Source organism: Hemiscyllium ocellatum, chromosome 31 (genome assembly GCF_020745735.1).
Source record: "Hemiscyllium ocellatum isolate sHemOce1 chromosome 31, sHemOce1.pat.X.cur, whole genome shotgun sequence".
NCBI lineage: Eukaryota > Metazoa > Chordata > Chondrichthyes > Orectolobiformes > Hemiscylliidae > Hemiscyllium > Hemiscyllium ocellatum.
The window spans coordinates 4,838,501-4,855,600 of NC_083431.1; the positions used below are offsets into that span (position 1 = coordinate 4,838,501).

The 17,100-nt window shown below is 54.4% G+C and overlaps 1 protein-coding gene across 9 annotated transcripts in view; it reads right to left on the reverse strand.

Moving 5' to 3' along the window:
- Window positions 1-14,805, reverse strand: part of LOC132830288 (transient receptor potential cation channel subfamily V member 3-like) — a 66,965-nt gene extending 52,160 nt beyond the window's left edge. For 7 of the 9 annotated variants that reach the window (XM_060847843.1, XM_060847848.1, XM_060847847.1 and 4 more), the window contains exon 1: window positions 14,577-14,804. The gene's annotated coding sequence lies outside the window, so the exon portion shown is untranslated. Of the gene's footprint in view, window positions 1-8,635; window positions 8,742-14,576 lie in introns of those variants that run through there. The other 2 variants (XM_060847840.1, XM_060847841.1) reach the window with 2 other exon arrangements.
- Between the last annotated feature and the right edge of the window lie 2,295 nt (window positions 14,806-17,100).

Genomic DNA, 17,100 nt, shown 5'->3' on the forward strand with positions numbered 1-17,100 from the left:
GGGTGAGATTGCGGGGTGAGAGTGCGGGGTGAGAGTGCGGGGTGAGAGTGAGGGTGAGAGTGAGGGGTGAGAGTGAGGGTGAGAGTGGGGGGTGAGGGTGAGGGGTGAGAGTGCGGGGTGAGAGTGTGGGGTGAGAGTGCGGGGTGAGAGTGAGGGTGAGAGTGAGGGGTGAGAGTGAGGGTGAGGGTGAGGGGTGAGAGTGCAGGGTGAGAGTGAGGGTGAGAGTGAGGGGTGAGAGTGAGGGTGAGAGTGGGGGGTGAGGGTGAGGGGTGAGAGTGCAGGGTGAGAGTGGGGGTGAGAGTGGGGGTGAGAGTGCGGGGTGAGAGTGCGGGATGAGAGTGGGGGGTGAGAGTGAGGGTGAGAGTGTGGGGTAAGAGTGGGGCTGAGAGTGCGGGGTGAGAGTGCGGGGTGAGGGTGGGGGGTGAGAGTGGGGGTGAGAGTGGCGGTGAGAGTGAGGGGTGAGAGTGAGGGGTGAGGGTGAGGGGTGAGAGTGGGGGTGAGAGTGGGGGTGAGAGTGGGGGTGAGAGTGCGGAGTGAGAGTGAGGGATGAGAGTGCGGGGTGAGAGTGCGGGATGAGAGTGGGGGGTGAGAGTGAGGGTGAGAGTGTGGGGTAAGAGTGGGGCTGAGAGTGCGGGGTGAGAGTGCGGGGTGAGGGTGGGGGGTGAGAGTGGGGGTGAGAGTGGCGGTGAGAGTGAGGGGTGAGAGTGAGGGGTGAGGGTGAGGGGTGAGAGTGGGGGTGAGAGTGGGGGTGAGAGTGGGGGTGAGAGTGCGGAGTGAGAGTGAGGGATGAGAGTGGGGGGTGAGGGTGAGGGGTGAGAGTGGGGGTTGAGAGTGGGGGTGAGAGTGCGGGGTGAGAGTGAGGGATGAGAGTGGGGGGTGAGGGTGAGGGGTGAGAGTGGGGGGTGAGGGTGAGGGGTGAGAGTGGGGGTGAGAGTGGGGGTGAGAGTGGGGGTGAGTGTGAGGGGTGAGGGTGAGGGGTGAGAGTGGCGGTGAGAGTGAGGGGTGAGAGTGAGGGGTGAGGGTGAGGGGTGAGAGAGGGGGTGAGAGTGGGGGTGAGAGTGCGGGGTGAGAGTGAGGGATGAGAGTGGGGGGTGAGAATGAGGGGTGAGAGAGGGGGTGAGAGTGGGGGTGAGAGTGCGGGGTGAGAGTGAGGGGTGAGAGTGGGGAGTGAGGGTGGGGGGTGAGAGTGCGGGGTGAGAGTGGGGGTGAGAGTGGGGGTGAGAGTGCGGGGTGAGAGTGGGGGGTGAGACTGGGGGGGGGAAGTGAGGGGTGAGAGTGGGGGTGAGGGTGAGGGGTGAGATTGCGGGGTGAGAGTGCGGGGTGAGAGTGCGGGGTGAGAGTGAGGGTGAGAGTGAGGGGTGAGAGTGAGGGTGAGAGTGGGGGGTGAGGGTGAGGGGTGAGAGTGCGGGGTGAGAGTGTGGGGTGAGAGTGCGGGGTGAGAGTGAGGGTGAGAGTGAGGGGTGAGAGTGAGGGTGAGGGTGAGGGGTGAGAGTGCAGGGTGAGAGTGAGGGTGAGAGTGAGGGGTGAGAGTGAGGGTGAGAGTGGGGGGTGAGGGTGAGGGGTGAGAGTGCAGGGTGAGAGTGGGGGTGAGAGTGGGGGTGAGAGTGCGGGGTGAGAGTGCGGGATGAGAGTGGGGGGTGAGAGTGAGGGTGAGAGTGTGGGGTAAGAGTGGGGCTGAGAGTGCGGGGTGAGAGTGCGGGGTGAGGGTGGGGGGTGAGAGTGGGGGTGAGAGTGGCGGTGAGAGTGAGGGGTGAGAGTGAGGGGTGAGGGTGAGGGGTGAGAGTGGGGGTGAGAGTGGGGGTGAGAGTGGGGGTGAGAGTGCGGAGTGAGAGTGAGGGATGAGAGTGGGGGGTGAGGGTGAGGGGTGAGAGTGGGGGTTGAGAGTGGGGGTGAGAGTGCGGGGTGAGAGTGAGGGATGAGAGTGGGGGGTGAGGGTGAGGGGTGAGAGTGGGGGGTGAGGGTGAGGGGTGAGAGTGGGGGTGAGAGTGGGGGTGAGAGTGGGGGTGAGTGTGAGGGGTGAGGGTGAGGGGTGAGAGTGGCGGTGAGAGTGAGGGATGAGAGTGAGGGGTGAGGGTGAGGGGTGAGAGAGGGGGTGAGAGTGGGGGTGAGAGTGCGGGGTGAGAGTGAGGGATGAGAGTGGGGGGTGAGAATGAGGGGTGAGAGAGGGGGTGAGAGTGGGGGTGAGAGTGCGGGGTGAGAGTGAGGGGTGAGAGTGGGGAGTGAGGGTGGGGGGTGAGAGTGCGGGGTGAGAGTGGGGGTGAGAGTGGGGGTGAGAGTGCGGGGTGAGAGTGGGGGGTGAGACTGGGGGGGGGAAGTGAGGGGTGAGAGTGGGGGTGAGGGTGAGGGGTGAGAGTGTGGGGTAAGTGGGGGTGAGGGTGAGGGGTGAGAGTGGGGGGGTAAGAGTGGGGAGTGAGAGTGGGGGTGAGGGTGGGGGGTGAGAGTGGGGGATGAGAGTGCGGGGTGAGAGTGGGGGGTGAGAGTAGGGGGTGAGAGTGCGGGGTGAGAGTGAGGGGTGAGAGTGGGGGTTGAGGGTGAGGGGTGAGAGTGCGGGGTGAGAGTGCGGGTGAGAGTGGGGGGTGAGAGTGAGGGGTGAGAGTGCGGGTGAGAGTGTGGGGTGAGAGTACGGGGTGAGAGTGCGGGGTGAGAGTGCGGGGTGAGGGTGAGGGGTGAGAGTGCGGGGTGAGAGTAGGGGGTGAGGGTGGGGGGTGAGAGTGCGGGGTGAGAGTGAGGGATGAGAGTGGGGGGTGAGAGTGTAGGGTAAGAGTGGGGGGTGAGAGTGCGGGGTGAGAGTGTGGGGTGAGGGTGCGGGGTGAGAGTGAGGGTGAGAGTGAGGGGTGAGAGTGAGGGTGAGAGTGGGGGGTGAGGGTGAGGGGTGAGAGTGCAGGGTGAGAGTGTGGGGTGAGAGTGCGGGGTGAGAGTGCGGGGTGAGAGTGGGGGGTGAGAGTGAGGGGTGAGAGTGGGGGTGAGAGTGGGGTTGAGAGTGGGGGTGAGAGTGGGGGTGAGAGTGAGGGGTGAGAGTGGGGGTGAGAGTGGGGGTGAGAGTGGGGGTGAGAGGGGGGGTGAGAGTGGGGGGTGAGAGTGGGGGTGAGAGTGAGGGGTGAGAGTGGCGGTGAGAGTGGGGGGTGAGAGTGGGGGTGAGAGTGAGGGGTGAGAGTGGCGGTGAGAGTGAGGGGTGAGAGTGGGGGTGAGAGTGGGGGTGAGAGTGGGGGTGAGAGTGGGGGGTGAGAGTGGGGGTGAGAGTGGGGGTGAGAGTGGGGGTGAGAGTGGCGGTGAGAGTGGGGGTTGAGAGTGGGGGTGAGAGTGGGGGTGAGAGTGGGGGTGAGAGTGAGGGGTGAGAGTGGCGGTGAGAGTGAGGGGTGAGAGTGGGGGTGAGAGTGGGGGGTGAGGGTGAGGGGTGAGAGTGGGGGTGAGAGTGGGGGTGAGAGTGGGGGTGAGAGTGAGGGGTGAGGGTGAGGGGTGAGAGTGGCGGTGAGAGTGAGGGGTGAGAGTGAGGGGTGAGGGTGAGGGGTGAGAGAGGGGGTGAGAGTGGGGGTGAGAGTGCGGGGTGAGAGTGAGGGATGAGAGTGGGGGGTGAGAATGAGGGGTGAGAGAGGGGGTGAGAGTGGGGGTGAGAGTGCGGGGTGAGAGTGAGGGGTGAGAGTGGGGAGTGAGGGTGGGGGGTGAGAGTGCGGGGTGAGAGTGGGGGTGAGAGTGGGGGTGAGAGTGCGGGGTGAGAGTGGGGGGTGAGACTGGGGGGGGGAAGTGAGGGGTGAGAGTGGGGGTGAGGGTGAGGGGTGAGAGTGTGGGGTAAGTGGGGGTGAGGGTGAGGGGTGAGAGTGGGGGGGTAAGAGTGGGGAGTGAGAGTGGGGGTGAGGGTGGGGGGTGAGAGTGGGGGATGAGAGTGCGGGGTGAGAGTGGGGGGTGAGAGTAGGGGGTGAGAGTGCGGGGTGAGAGTGAGGGGTGAGAGTGGGGGTTGAGGGTGAGGGGTGAGAGTGCGGGGTGAGAGTGCGGGTGAGAGTGGGGGGTGAGAGTGAGGGGTGAGAGTGCGGGTGAGAGTGTGGGGTGAGAGTACGGGGTGAGAGTGCGGGGTGAGAGTGCGGGGTGAGGGTGAGGGGTGAGAGTGCGGGGTGAGAGTAGGGGGTGAGGGTGGGGGGTGAGAGTGCGGGGTGAGAGTGAGGGTTGAGAGTGGGGGGTGAGAGTGTAGGGTAAGAGTGGGGGGTGAGAGTGCGGGGTGAGAGTGTGGGGTGAGGGTGCGGGGTGAGAGTGAGGGTGAGAGTGAGGGGTGAGAGTGAGGGTGAGAGTGGGGGGTGAGGGTGAGGGGTGAGAGTGCAGGGTGAGAGTGTGGGGTGAGAGTGCGGGGTGAGAGTGCGGGGTGAGAGTGGGGGGTGAGAGTAGGGGGTGAGAGTGCGGGGTGAGAGTGAGGGGTGAGAGTGGGGGTTGAGGGTGAGGGGTGAGAGTGCGGGGTGAGAGTGCGGGTGAGAGTGGGGGGTGAGAGTGAGGGGTGAGAGTGCGGGTGAGAGTGTGGGGTGAGAGTACGGGGTGAGAGTGCGGGGTGAGAGTGCGGGGTGAGGGTGAGGGGTGAGAGTGCGGGGTGAGAGTAGGGGGTGAGGGTGGGGGGTGAGAGTGCGGGGTGAGAGTGAGGGATGAGAGTGGGGGGTGAGAGTGTAGGGTAAGAGTGGGGGGTGAGAGTGCGGGGTGAGAGTGTGGGGTGAGGGTGCGGGGTGAGAGTGAGGGTGAGAGTGAGGGGTGAGAGTGAGGGTGAGAGTGGGGGGTGAGGGTGAGGGGTGAGAGTGCAGGGTGAGAGTGTGGGGTGAGAGTGCGGGGTGAGAGTGCGGGGTGAGAGTGGGGGGTGAGAGTGAGGGGTGAGAGTGGGGGTGAGAGTGGGGTTGAGAGTGGGGGTGAGAGTGGGGGTGAGAGTGAGGGGTGAGAGTGGGGGTGAGAGTGGGGGTGAGAGTGGGGGTGAGAGGGGGGGTGAGAGTGGGGGGTGAGAGTGGGGGTGAGAGTGAGGGGTGAGAGTGGCGGTGAGAGTGGGGGGTGAGAGTGGGGGTGAGAGTGAGGGGTGAGAGTGGCGGTGAGAGTGAGGGGTGAGAGTGGGGGTGAGAGTGGGGGTGAGAGTGGGGGTGAGAGTGGCGGTGAGAGTGGGGGTTGAGAGTGGGGGTGAGAGTGGGGGTGAGAGTGGGGGTGAGAGTGGGGGTTGAGAGTGGGGGTGAGAGTGGGGGTGAGAGTGGGGGTGAGAGTGGGGGTGAGAGTTTGGGTGAGAGTGGGGGTGAGAGTGAGGGGTGAGAGTGAGGGATGAGAGTGGGGGGTGAGGGTGAGGGGTGAGAGTGCGGGGTTGAGAGTGGGGGTGAGAGTGCTGGGTGAGAGTGAGGGATGAGAGTGGGGGGTGAGGGTGAGGGGTGAGAGTGGGGGTTGAGAGTGCGGGGTGAGAGTGCGGGGTGAGAGTGAGGGGTGAGAGTGGGGGGTGAGAGTGGGGTGTGAGGGTGGGGGATGAGAGTGGGGGGGTGAGGGTGGGGGGGTGAGAGTGCGGGGTGAGAGTGGGGGGTGAGAGTGAGGGATGAGAGTGGGGGGTGAGGGTGAGGGGTGAGAGTGCGGGGTGAGAGTGCGGGTGAGAGTGGGGGGTGAGAGTGAGGGGTGAGAGTGCGGGTGAGAGTGTGGGGTGAGAGTACGGGGTGAGAGTGCGGGATGAGAGTGCGGGGTGAGGGTGAGGGGTGAGAGTGCGGGGTGAGAGTGGGGGGTGAGGGTGGGGGGTGAGGGGTGAGAGTGCGGGGTGAGAGTGGGGGGTGAGAGTGCGGGTTGAGAGTGAGGGGTGAGAGTGGGGGGTGAGGGTGAGGGGTGAGAGTGGGGGGTGAGAGTGTAGGGTAAGAGTGGGGGGTGAGGGTGAGGGGTGAGAGTGCGGGGTGAGAGTGAGGGATGAGAGTGGGGGGTGAGGGTGAGGGGTGAGAGTGCGGGGTGAGAGTGGGGGGTGAGAGTGAGGGGTGAGAGTGGGGGTGAGAGTGGGGGGTGAGAGTGAGGGGTGAGAGTGGGGGTGAGAGTGGGGGTGAGGATGAGGGGTGAGAGTGTGGGGTAAGTGGGGAGTGAGGGTGGGGGGTGAGATTGGGGGTGAGAGTGCGGGGTGAGAGTGGGGGGTGAGAGTGGGGGGTGAGAGTGAGGGGTGAGAGTGGGGGTGAGGATGAGGGGTGAGAGTGTGGGGTAAGTGGGGGTGAGGGTGAGGGGTGAGAGTGGGGGGGTAAGAGTGGGGAGTGAGAGTGGGGGTGAGGGTGGGGGGTGAGAGTGGGGGATGAGAGTGCGGGGTGAAAGTGGGGGGTGAGAGTAGGGGGTGAGAGTGCGGGGTGAGAGTGAGGGGTGAGAGTGGGGGGTGAGAGTGCGGGTGAGAGTGGGGGGTGAGAGTGAGGGGTGAGAGTGCGGGTGAGAGTGTGGGGTGAGAGTACGGGGTGAGAGTGTGGGGTGAGAGTGCGGGGTGAGGGTGAGAGGTGAGAGTGCGGGGTGAGAGTGGGGGGTGAGGGTGGGGGGTGAGGGGTGAGAGTGCGGGGTGAGAGTAGGGGGTGTGGGTGGGGGGTGAGAGTGCGGGGTGAGAGTGCGGGGTGAGAGCGCGGGGTGAGAGTGAGGGATGAGAGTGGGGGGTGAGAGTGGGTGGTGAGAGTGGGGGTTGAGAGTGTAGGGTAAGATTGGGGGGTGAGAGTGCGGGGTGAGAGTGAGGGGTGAGAGTGCGGGTGAGAGTGGGGGTGAGAGTGAGGGATGAGAGTGGGGGGTGAGAGTGGGGGGTGAGAGTGGGGGTGAGAGTGAGGGATGAGAGTGGGGGGTGAGAGTGGGGGGTGAGGGTGAGGGGTGAGAGTGCGAGGTGAGAGTGAGGGTGAGAGTTGGGGTGAGAGTGAGGGATGAGAGTGGGGGGTGAGGGTGAGGGGTGAGAGTGGGGGGTGAGAGTGGGGGGTGAGAGTGGGGGGTAAGAGTGAGGGTGAGAGTGGGGGGTGAGAGTGAGGGTGAGAGTGGGGGTGAGAGTGAGGGATGAGAGTGGGGGGTGAGGGTGAGGGGTGAGAGTGCGGGGTGAGAGTGGGGGGTGAGAGTGCGGGTGAGAGTGAGGGTGAGAGTGGGGGGTGATTACCCAAAGGAAAGACAGTTGTTCCCCACCCAATGGGTTATGAGGAACTAGCCAGTAGCAGCAGCAGGCTGGGACTGAAGGGGTTAACCTGACTGTGGTTCTGGGGAGTATATGAGGTTTTAACACTTACCAGACAAGTTAGGCAACTAGCATCTGTATTTTCTCACAGTATCAGTCTTTTCAAACATAAACTAGTAAGAATAGGTCAACCCAGAATAGTTACTAATGGATTCTCTAACATAGTATGTAACAACAAACTGCATTTATGTAGCACCTAATATCATGAAACAATCCAAGCGTCTTCACAGGAGAGGTACTTTAAGAGAGTTGTCACTGGTCCATCCAAGGAGGCTTTTAAAGGGCATTTTAAATGTAGCGAGAGAGACAGAGACAGAGAGTTTGTGGTGTAAGGACTGAATTATACTGCCCTTGGAGCAGAAGGTGTGGCTGCTGCTGATGGAGTGATTAAAGTCAGGAATGTGTGAGAGACGTCAGACCTGAGGAGGGTAGAGATTTCAGAACTCGTGTACCTCAACCGGGGGCTCACTCTCGACAGAATATTCTACACCTTCCACATGTGGTGGGTTTACCCTGGGACCAAGCAGACAGCTAACAGGAGTAACGAGAAAGATTACAGAATGTAAAAAGGACAGTATAACGGTGGCTGAAAGAACTTTTGTTGAGGACTTGTCTACTGAGGTGGTATGGGCTGAGGTTAGAAACTGGAGAGGGGAGGTCACACTGCTGGGAGTTTTTTATAGGCCTCTGCAGAGTTCCAGGGAGGTGGAGGAGAGGATCGGCAAATCGATTCTGGCAGGTGTGAAAGGAACAGGGGGTCATTATGGGGAACTTTAATTTCCCCAATATTGACTGGAAATGCGATAACTCTAGTACGTCGGATGGATCAGTTTTTGTCCAATGTGTACAGGAGGGTTTCCTGACACAGTATGTCGAAGGGCTGACAAGAGGGGAGGCCACACTGGATCTGGTGCTCGGTAATGAACCAGGTCAGGTGTTTGATTTAGTTGTTGGTGAGCACTTTGGAGAACGTGACCATATTTCAGTTATGTTTAGTTTAGCGATGGAAAGGGATAGGTACATGCCACAGGGCAAGAGTTATCGATGGCCCCAAGGGATCCTTCCATATCCGCCACAAATTCACCTGCACCTCCACACACATTATTTACTGCATCCACCCGGACCAACCAACCCAACCACCCCGTGGCTCAACACTTCAACTCCCCCTCCCACTCCACCAAGTACTTGCAGGTCCTTGGACTCCTCCATCGCCAGACCATAGCAACACGACGGCTGGAGGAAGACCGCCTCATCTTCCGCCTAGGAACCCACAAGGGATGAAGTCAGATTTCTCCAGTTTCCTCATTTCCCCTCCCCCCACCTTGTCTCAGTCCCAACCCGCGAACTCAGCCCCACCTTCCTAACCTGCAATCTCCTTCCTGACCTCTCCGCGCCCACCCCACTCCGGCCTATCACCCTCACCTTGACCTCCTTCCACCTATCGCATTTCCAATGCCCCTCCCTCAAGTCCCTCCTCCCTACCTTTTATCTTAGCCTGCTGGACACACTCTCCTCATTCCTGAAGAAGGGCTCACGCCCAAAACGTCGATTCTCCTGCTCCTTTGATGCTGCCTGACCTGCTGCGCTTTTCCAGAAACACATTTTCAGCTCTGATCTCCAGCATCTGCAGTCCTCACTTTCTCCTAGAAGAGTTATCGATGGGGCAAGGGCAATTATAATGTGATTAGGCAACACTTCGGAGGCATAGAATGGGGGAGCAAAATGCAGGGGATGGGGACGATCAAAATGTGGAGCTGGTTTAAGGAACAGATATTGTGTGTCCTTGATAGGTGTGTCCCTGTCAGGCAGGGAGGAGGTGATAAGGTAAGGGAACCGTGGTTTATGTCAGAAATTGCATCTCTTATTAAGTGGAAGAGGGAGACTTAAGTGATGTTGAGGCGAGATGGTTCAGATGAGGCAATGGAGAGTTACAGATTAGTTAGGAAGGCTTTAAAGAGAGTGTTAAGAAGAGCAAGGAGAGGACATGGACATGAACAGTCTTTCGCAGGTAGAGTAAAGGAGGACCCTAAAGCTTTCTATAGGTATGTGAGGAACAACAGGATGACTAGGGTAGGAATACCAGCAACACACTTTCAGCTAGGAATAGGGCCAGTCAAAGACAGAAGTTGGAAGTTGTGTGTGGAGATCGGAGAGATGCTAAATGAATATTTCTCATCTGCCTTCACTCAGGAAAAGGAGAATATTGTAGAGAAGAAGAACAAAATATGGGCTATTCGAATTGAAAGGATTAAGGTTAGGAAGGAGGAGGTGTTAGCAATTCTAGAAGGAGTGAAAGTAGATAAGTCTCCTGGGCCAGATGGGATTTATCCGAAGATTCTCTGGGAAGCTAGGGAGGTGGTGTTGGAGCCTTTGGCTTTGATCTTTGAGTCATCATTGTCTACAGGTTTAGTACCAGAGGACTGGAGGATTGCAAATGTTGTGCCCTTGTTCAAGAAGGGTAATAGAGATGATCCAGGTAATTATAGACCAGTGAGCCTTACTTCTGTTGTAGGAAAAGTTTCAGAAAGGATTATAAGAGATAGGATTATCTAGCAAGCAACAATTTGATTTCAGATAGTCAGCATGGTTTCGTCAAGGACAGGTTGTGTCTCACAAACCTCATTGAGTTTTTTGAGAAGGTGACCAAGCATGTGGATGAGGGTAGGGCAGTTGACATGGTGTACATGGATGCAAATGTGTTGCTGGTCAAAGCACAGCAGGCCAGGCAGCATCTCAGGAATAGAGAATTCGACGTTTCGAGCATAAGCCCTTCATCAGGAATGAGAGAGAGCAGCCAAGCAGGCTAAGATAAAAGGTAGGGAGGAGGGACTAGGGGGAGGGGCGATGGAGGTGGGATAGGTGGAACCCCTCCTTCCACCTATCCCACCTCCATCGCCCCTCCCCTAGTCCCTCCTCCCTACCTTTTATCTTAGCCTGCTTGGCTGCTCTCTCTCATTCCTGATGAAGGGCTTATGCTCGAAACGTCGAATTCTCTATTCCTGAGATGCTGCCTGGCCTGCTGTGCTTTGACCAGCAACACATTTGCAGCTGTGATCTCCAGCATCTGCAGACCTCATTTTTTACTCGATGGTGTACATGGACTTCAGTAAAGCCTTTGATAAGGTTCCACATGGTAGGCTGTTGGAGAAAATACAGAGACATTGGATTGAGGGGGATTTAGCAGTTTGGATTAGAAACTGGCTTCCTGAAAGAAGGCAGCGAGTGGTGGTTGATGGAAAATATTCTGTCTGGAGTCCAGTTACGAGTAGTGTGCCATAAGGATCTGTTTTGTGACCGCTGCTGTTTGTCGTTTTTATAAATGACCTAGATGCAGGCATAGATGGATGGATTAGTAAATCTGCAGATGACACTAAAGTCGGTGGAGTGGTGGACAGTTTGGAAGAATGTTACAGGTTGCAGAGGGACTTGGATAAACTGCAGAATTGGGCTGAGAGGTGGCAAATGGAGTTCAATGCAGCTAAATGTGAGGTGATTCACTTTGGGAAGAATAACAGGAAGGCAGAATACTGGGTCAATGGAAAGATTCTTGGTCGTGTGGATGTGCAGAGGGATCTTGGTGTCCGTATATAAATCCCTGAGAGTTGTCACCCAGGTGGATAGTGCTGTTAAGAATGCAAACGGTGTGTTAAGTTTCATTGGTAGAGGGATTGAGTTCTGGAGCCGTGATGTCATGCTGCAACTGTACAGAGCGCTGGTGCGGCCGCACGTGGAATATTGTATACAGTTCTGGTCGCCCCATTACAGGAAGGATGTGGAAGCTTTGGAAAAGGTGCAGAGGAGATTTACCAGGATGTTGCCTGGTCTGGAGGGAAGGTCTTATGAGGAAAGGCTGAGAGACTTGGGTCTGTTCTCATTGGAAAGAAGAAGGTTAAGAGGAGATTTGATAGAGACATACAAGATGATCAGAGGATTAGATAGGGTAGATAGAGAGAGACGTTTTCCTAGGATGATGACGTCAGCTTGTACGAGGGGGCATAACTACAAATTGAGGGGTGATAGATTTAAGACAGCTGTCAGAGGCAGGTTCTTTACACAGAGAGTGGTAAGGGCGTGGAATGCCCTACCTGCCAGTGTAATCAACTCAGCCACATTAGGGAGATTTAAACAATCCTTGGGTAACACATGGATGATGATGGGATAGTGTAGAGGGATTGGCTTGGATTAGTTCACAGCTCGGTGTAACACTGAGGGCCGAAGGGCCTGTTCTGTGCTGCATTGTTCTATATTCTAAAGGCTCATCAGTCTCACACACACAGACACACAGACACACACACACACACACACATACACATACACACACACAAACACACACACACACTTGTATGCACACACTCTCCCTCTCTCTCTCTCTGTTCCTGGCACTCCGTGATGTTGTTGCTGTTCCCGCAGTGAGAGTGGTGCAGAGTCTGAGTATCCTACAGCACTCCTTTACCGTGCAGATGGTCGCCCACTGACCACCCTGAGCTCTAACCAGCTCCTGAAACAAACAATTGCAGGAATTTCCATTCAAACAGCAGTCTCAACCAACCATCCCCCGTCAAGGTTCATGTTCACTGCTAAAGGAAAAGCAACTACATTTGAGAAATAAATTTACTATTAAAATTCAACTTCATTCACACACTTTTCCAGATTTACATTCTGTAGAACATTGAACTGAATTCTATGTATTTGCAAAATCCGCCTGTATATATAAAATTAATGAAACGATCTGAGAGCTCAGACAGTCTCTGCTGACAGTTCTTCCCAAGTTCAAATGTGTGGCTGCCACTAGGCAGCAAGTTGTTTGGCCTTGCTTTGGGGGAGGAGGCTGTTGGACCTTACAAATATACAATAACCTGGGTCAAATTTACAATAAGCTGGGTCAAATATACAATAAGCTGTGTCAAATATACAATAACCTGGGTCAAATTTACAATAAGCTGGGTCAAATATACAATAAGCTGTGTCAAATATACAATAACCTGGGTCAAATATACAATAACCTGACTCAAATATGCAATAACCTGGGTCAAATATACAATAACCTGGGTCAAATATACAATAAGCTGGGTCAAATATACAATAACCTGACTCAAATATGCAATAACCTGGGTCAAATATACAATAGCCTGGGTCAAATATACAATAACCTGGGTCAAATATACAATAAGCTGGGTCAAATATACAATAACCTGGGTCAAATTTACAATAGCCTGAGTCAAATATACAATAACCTGGGTCAAATTTACAATAGCCTGGGTCAAATATACAATAAGCTGGGTCAAATATACAATAACCTGACTCAAATATACAATAACCTGGGTCAAATATACAATAGCCTGGGTCAAATATACAATAACCTGGTCAAATATACAATAACCTGGTCAAAGCTGAACTTCACCAGATTCATTTCAAGTCATTGTTCTTCACTCAGTAAACGTCTTCAGTTTAATGTCTTTGAACGTGGATTGGAGCAATCAACAACTCTATTACCCAAATCACTACAGCGTGGAAATGGGACATTAAGTTCACCCCAGTCCTCTGAGGAAACATCGCACCCAGACCCAACACCTGCATTTCCCATGGCCAATCCACCGTAACCTGCACATCCCTGGGAACCATGGGCAATTTCCCATGGCCAATCCACCGTAACCTGCACATCCCTGGGCACCATGGGCAATTTCCCATGGCCATTCCACCCTAACCTGCACATCCCTGGGAACTATGGACAATTTCCCATGGCCAATCCACCGTAACCTGCACATCCCTGGGAACTATGGGCAATTTCCCATGGCCAATCCACCATAACCTGCACATCCCTGGGCACCATGGGCAATTTCCCATGGCCAATCCACCCTACTCTACACATCTTTAGATTGTGGGAGGAAACCAGAGTACCCAGAGGAAACCCACCCATACACGGGGAGAATGTGGAAGCTCCACACAGACAGTCAGAGAGTAATCCAACATGGAGACAGTCTGTTCGGCCCGAACTGGCCATAGTGCCCACTCAGCTAGTTCCAATTGTCCGCAATTTGTCCATATCCCTCTGTACCCTTCCCGCCCATGTACTTATCCAAATGGTTTTTAAATGTTGCTATTGTATCTGCTTCAACCACTTTCTCTGGCAGCCCCCATTCCCTACATGTGCCCCACTCTCTGTGTGAAGGGTTATTCTGATGAATTGGTTGTTCAGTTTCTTGTGGAAGGTTACATTGCAGCCGGGACAGTCTCTGCTCACCTATTACACCACATTCTGAGGAATACTTCCTGATATCACCGAGAGACATTCTCGATCTTATGTTTTATCGTTATCAGAGGCCCCAGGTGTGAAACCAAGTTTAACAGCAAAAACCCGAGCAGAAGGTATTTATCTGATGGTGAATTTATCAGAGTGAAACCACAGTGCTGCAAGTTCCCACACCTGAGCTGCTGACACAGACAGTGAGTGAGAGGCACCTACAATGCTTCCTGTCCTATCCCCCTCACTGACAGCACAGCTGTGTACCTGCTGCATTTCCAAAGGCAAATGCTTCTGTATTACAGAATTACACCCAAACTCCAGCACAGACACACCTCTTATCATACCAATGGAAGGTGCTGGAGGCACTCAGCTGCAGGGTCACATTGGACTTGAAATGTTAGCTCTGTCTCTCTGTCTTTCTCTGTCTCGCTCTCTCTCTCTCTCTGTCTCTGTCTTTCTCTGTCTCTCTGCCTCTCTGTCTGTCTGTCTCTCTGTCTCTCTCTCTTTCTGTTTGTCTGTCTCTCTCTCTCTGTCTGTCTCTCTCTATCTGTCTGTCTCTCTGTCTGTCTGTCTCTCTGTCTCTGTCTCTCTGTCTCTCTCTCTGCCTCTCTGTCTGTCTGTCTCTCTCTCTCTGTCTGTCTCTCTGTCTCTCTCTCTTTCTGTCTGTCTGTCTCTCTCTCTCTGTCTGTCTCTCTCTATCTGTCTGTCTCTCTGTCTGTCTGTCTCTCTGTCTCTGTCTCTCTGTCTCTCTCTCTGCCTCTGTCTGTCTGTCTCTCTCTCTCTGTCTGTCTCTCTGTCTCTCTCTCTTTCTGTCTGTCTGTCTCTCTCTCTCTGTCTGTCTCTCTCTATCTGTCTGTCTCTCTGTCTGTCTGTCTCTCTGTCTCTGTCTGTCTCTCTGTCTCTGTCTCTCTGTCTCTCTCTGCCTCTCTGTCTGTCTGTCTCTCTCTATCTGTCTGTCTCTCTCTCTCTCTCTCTCTCTGTCTCTCTCTCTCTGTTTCTCTTTCTCTCTCTCTCTCTCCACAGATGCTGCTGAGCCTGCTGAGTTTCTCTGTTTTTATTTCAGATCTGCAGCATCAGCAGTATTTTGCCTTTAGTTGCTCTCTGCTTGTGTTAATGTTCCCTCCACCAACCGACCCAGTCCGTTTCCCCTCCAGCCCCTCGGATCTATACCGAGCCTACCTTCAGCTCTCTCTGCTCCAGCGGGTGGGTGTGGGCATTCCACATTCTCAGTGCAGCCTGAAATTCCTTCTAATCCCTTACTTTGATCTGTCCGTGACCGTCATTTCACCTGAACTCACGCAAAGTTTAAAATGCTTTATTCTAAACCTTTGTGAATCTCTTTGTGATTTTGTTTACCAGATTCATTCAGATCTCTTTGAAGAGCAGGAGATTCGATGTTTTGAGCATAAACTCTTCATCAGGAATGTGGGGGGAGCCCAAGGGGGCTGAGAGATAAATGGGGTGGGGGGTGGTGCTCGGGGGAAGGTAGCTGAGAGTGTGATCGGTGGATGAAGGTGATAGGTCAGAGAGAAGGGTGGAGTGGATAGGTGGGAAGGAAGATGGACAGGTAGGATAGTTCAAGGAGGCGGTGTCGAGTTGGAGGGTTGGATCTAGGGGGGAGGGGAGACGAGGGAACTGATGAAATCCACATTGATCCAGTGTGGATGCCTGGCCTGCTGTGCTTTTCCAGCAGCACATTCTTGGACTCCATCATCTGCAGTCCTCACTCTCTCCCCATTCAGATCTCTTCTCCAGTGAAGACAGCTGTGGTCTGTCCTGGTAATTACATCCTGGCACTCTGAAAAATATTCTGCAGGTTTCCCAACGCGTCATGACATCATGATGTGGAGACGCTCATTTTGGAATCTGGTCTCATCAAGGTTCAGTAGATTAGATTACTGACAGTGTGGAAACAGGCCCTTCAGCCCAACAAGTCCACACCGACCCGCCGAAGCGCATCCCACCCATACCCTTACATTTACCCCTTACCTAACACTACGGGCAATTTAGCATGGCCAATTCACCTGACCCGCACATCTTTGGACTGTGGGAGGAAACCAGAGCACCCGGAGGAAACCCACGCAGACACGGGGAGAATGTGCAAACTCCACACAGTCAGTCACCTGAGGCGTGAATTGAACCCGGGTCTCTGGCGCTGTGAGGCAGCAGTGCTAACCACTGTGCCACTGTGCCGCCCACTAATGTAGAAATGTAACATTTCCTCCCAGTCTGGAACTCAACCTCCTCTCTGTGTTTCCCAACTTTATCTTTACGTAACTGGATTCCCAGATTCTTTGTCCCTCTACACCTTTTGAAGACAGTGATCTGTGTCAATCAACAGAGATTCTGGGAAATAATTCATGATTCATTGCCTTGAAATCGTGTTTCTTTGACACTGGGACAATGACGAGTTTCTGAAACATCACGGCTGATCTCATCCTGTGATAGTGATCAGATTGTAAAGTATTTCCAAAACAGAAGCAGGTCATTCAGCTCAACTAGTCCATGTCAGTGAGTGTGCAAACCTTCAAACCCTTCTCTGGTTTCACTGAATCAAATAAACTTTTTGTGGAAACTTTTTATCTCCTCTTCATCCAGACAATTCACCATCAATACAAAAGTAAACAGAAATGAACATTTGTATTTAGTTGAGAGGAGAGCGTCGTTTGTTTGGCAAATGGACTGATTGGCAGAGGCATTTCCGTGGTTAATGCACCAGTTTAAGGATGACTGACAGTTAACTGCCAAACTCTGGAGAGGTTGTCTCTGGTCAAGACACTGCCCTGAAAATGAACCAGGGAACAGCTGTGACCTACTTTGTTTCATTGATTGGGTATGGTATAGTGGATATGTTCTCTCTGTCTATGAAGAACTGAACATTGTACACAAACCTCCTGGTGACATGTACCACACTGTGAGTCTGATTGGCAAGCTGAAATTGGCTGCCAGTGTTACCCTTTGCCAACTCAGGATTATATGGTAAATGTTGTCCCATTGCAGAATCACATCTAATATTGGAGACTGTTGTGAGTTCTGGCTGGCTATAGTCAGTACCTTATACTTTGTGAACATCTAAAGGGAATAATGTTTAACACAATCCGCCAACATTATGGGTGGCTCAGTGGTTAGCATTGCTGCCTCATAGCGCCAGGGACCCAGGTTCAATTCCAGCCTCGGGGGACTCTCTGTGTGGAGTTTGCACATTCTCCCCGTGTCTGTGTGGGTTCCCTCCGGATGCTCCGGTTTCCTCCCACAATCCAGGTTAGGGTGGATTGGCCATGGGAAATTGCCCATAGTGCCCAGGAATGTGTAGACTAGGTGTGGTTAGCCATGGGAATGCAGGATGAGAGGGTACGGGGGTGGGTTTGGATAGAATGCTCTTTGGAGGGTTGGTTTGGACTTGATGGGCTGAATGGCCCACTTCTACACTGTAGTGATTCTATTAAGCCTGTGCATCTGGCATACAGCAGCACTGAAACGTAACAAACGCATTACTCTCTCAGGTGATAGGATTGCCACCAGCACTGTTATCCCACTCGGGCTCCGACTGTCTAGTGGCAATGGGAAACAACTGGCCTCATTTATTATTCAAGGTTTGCAACTGACAGAACATGAATAAACTGAGAGAGAAAAAAAACCTTTATCTGAAAGGCAAGAAGAGAGTGTTGTTGAAACTGTGTGAACAGGACAATGCTGAGCTGCT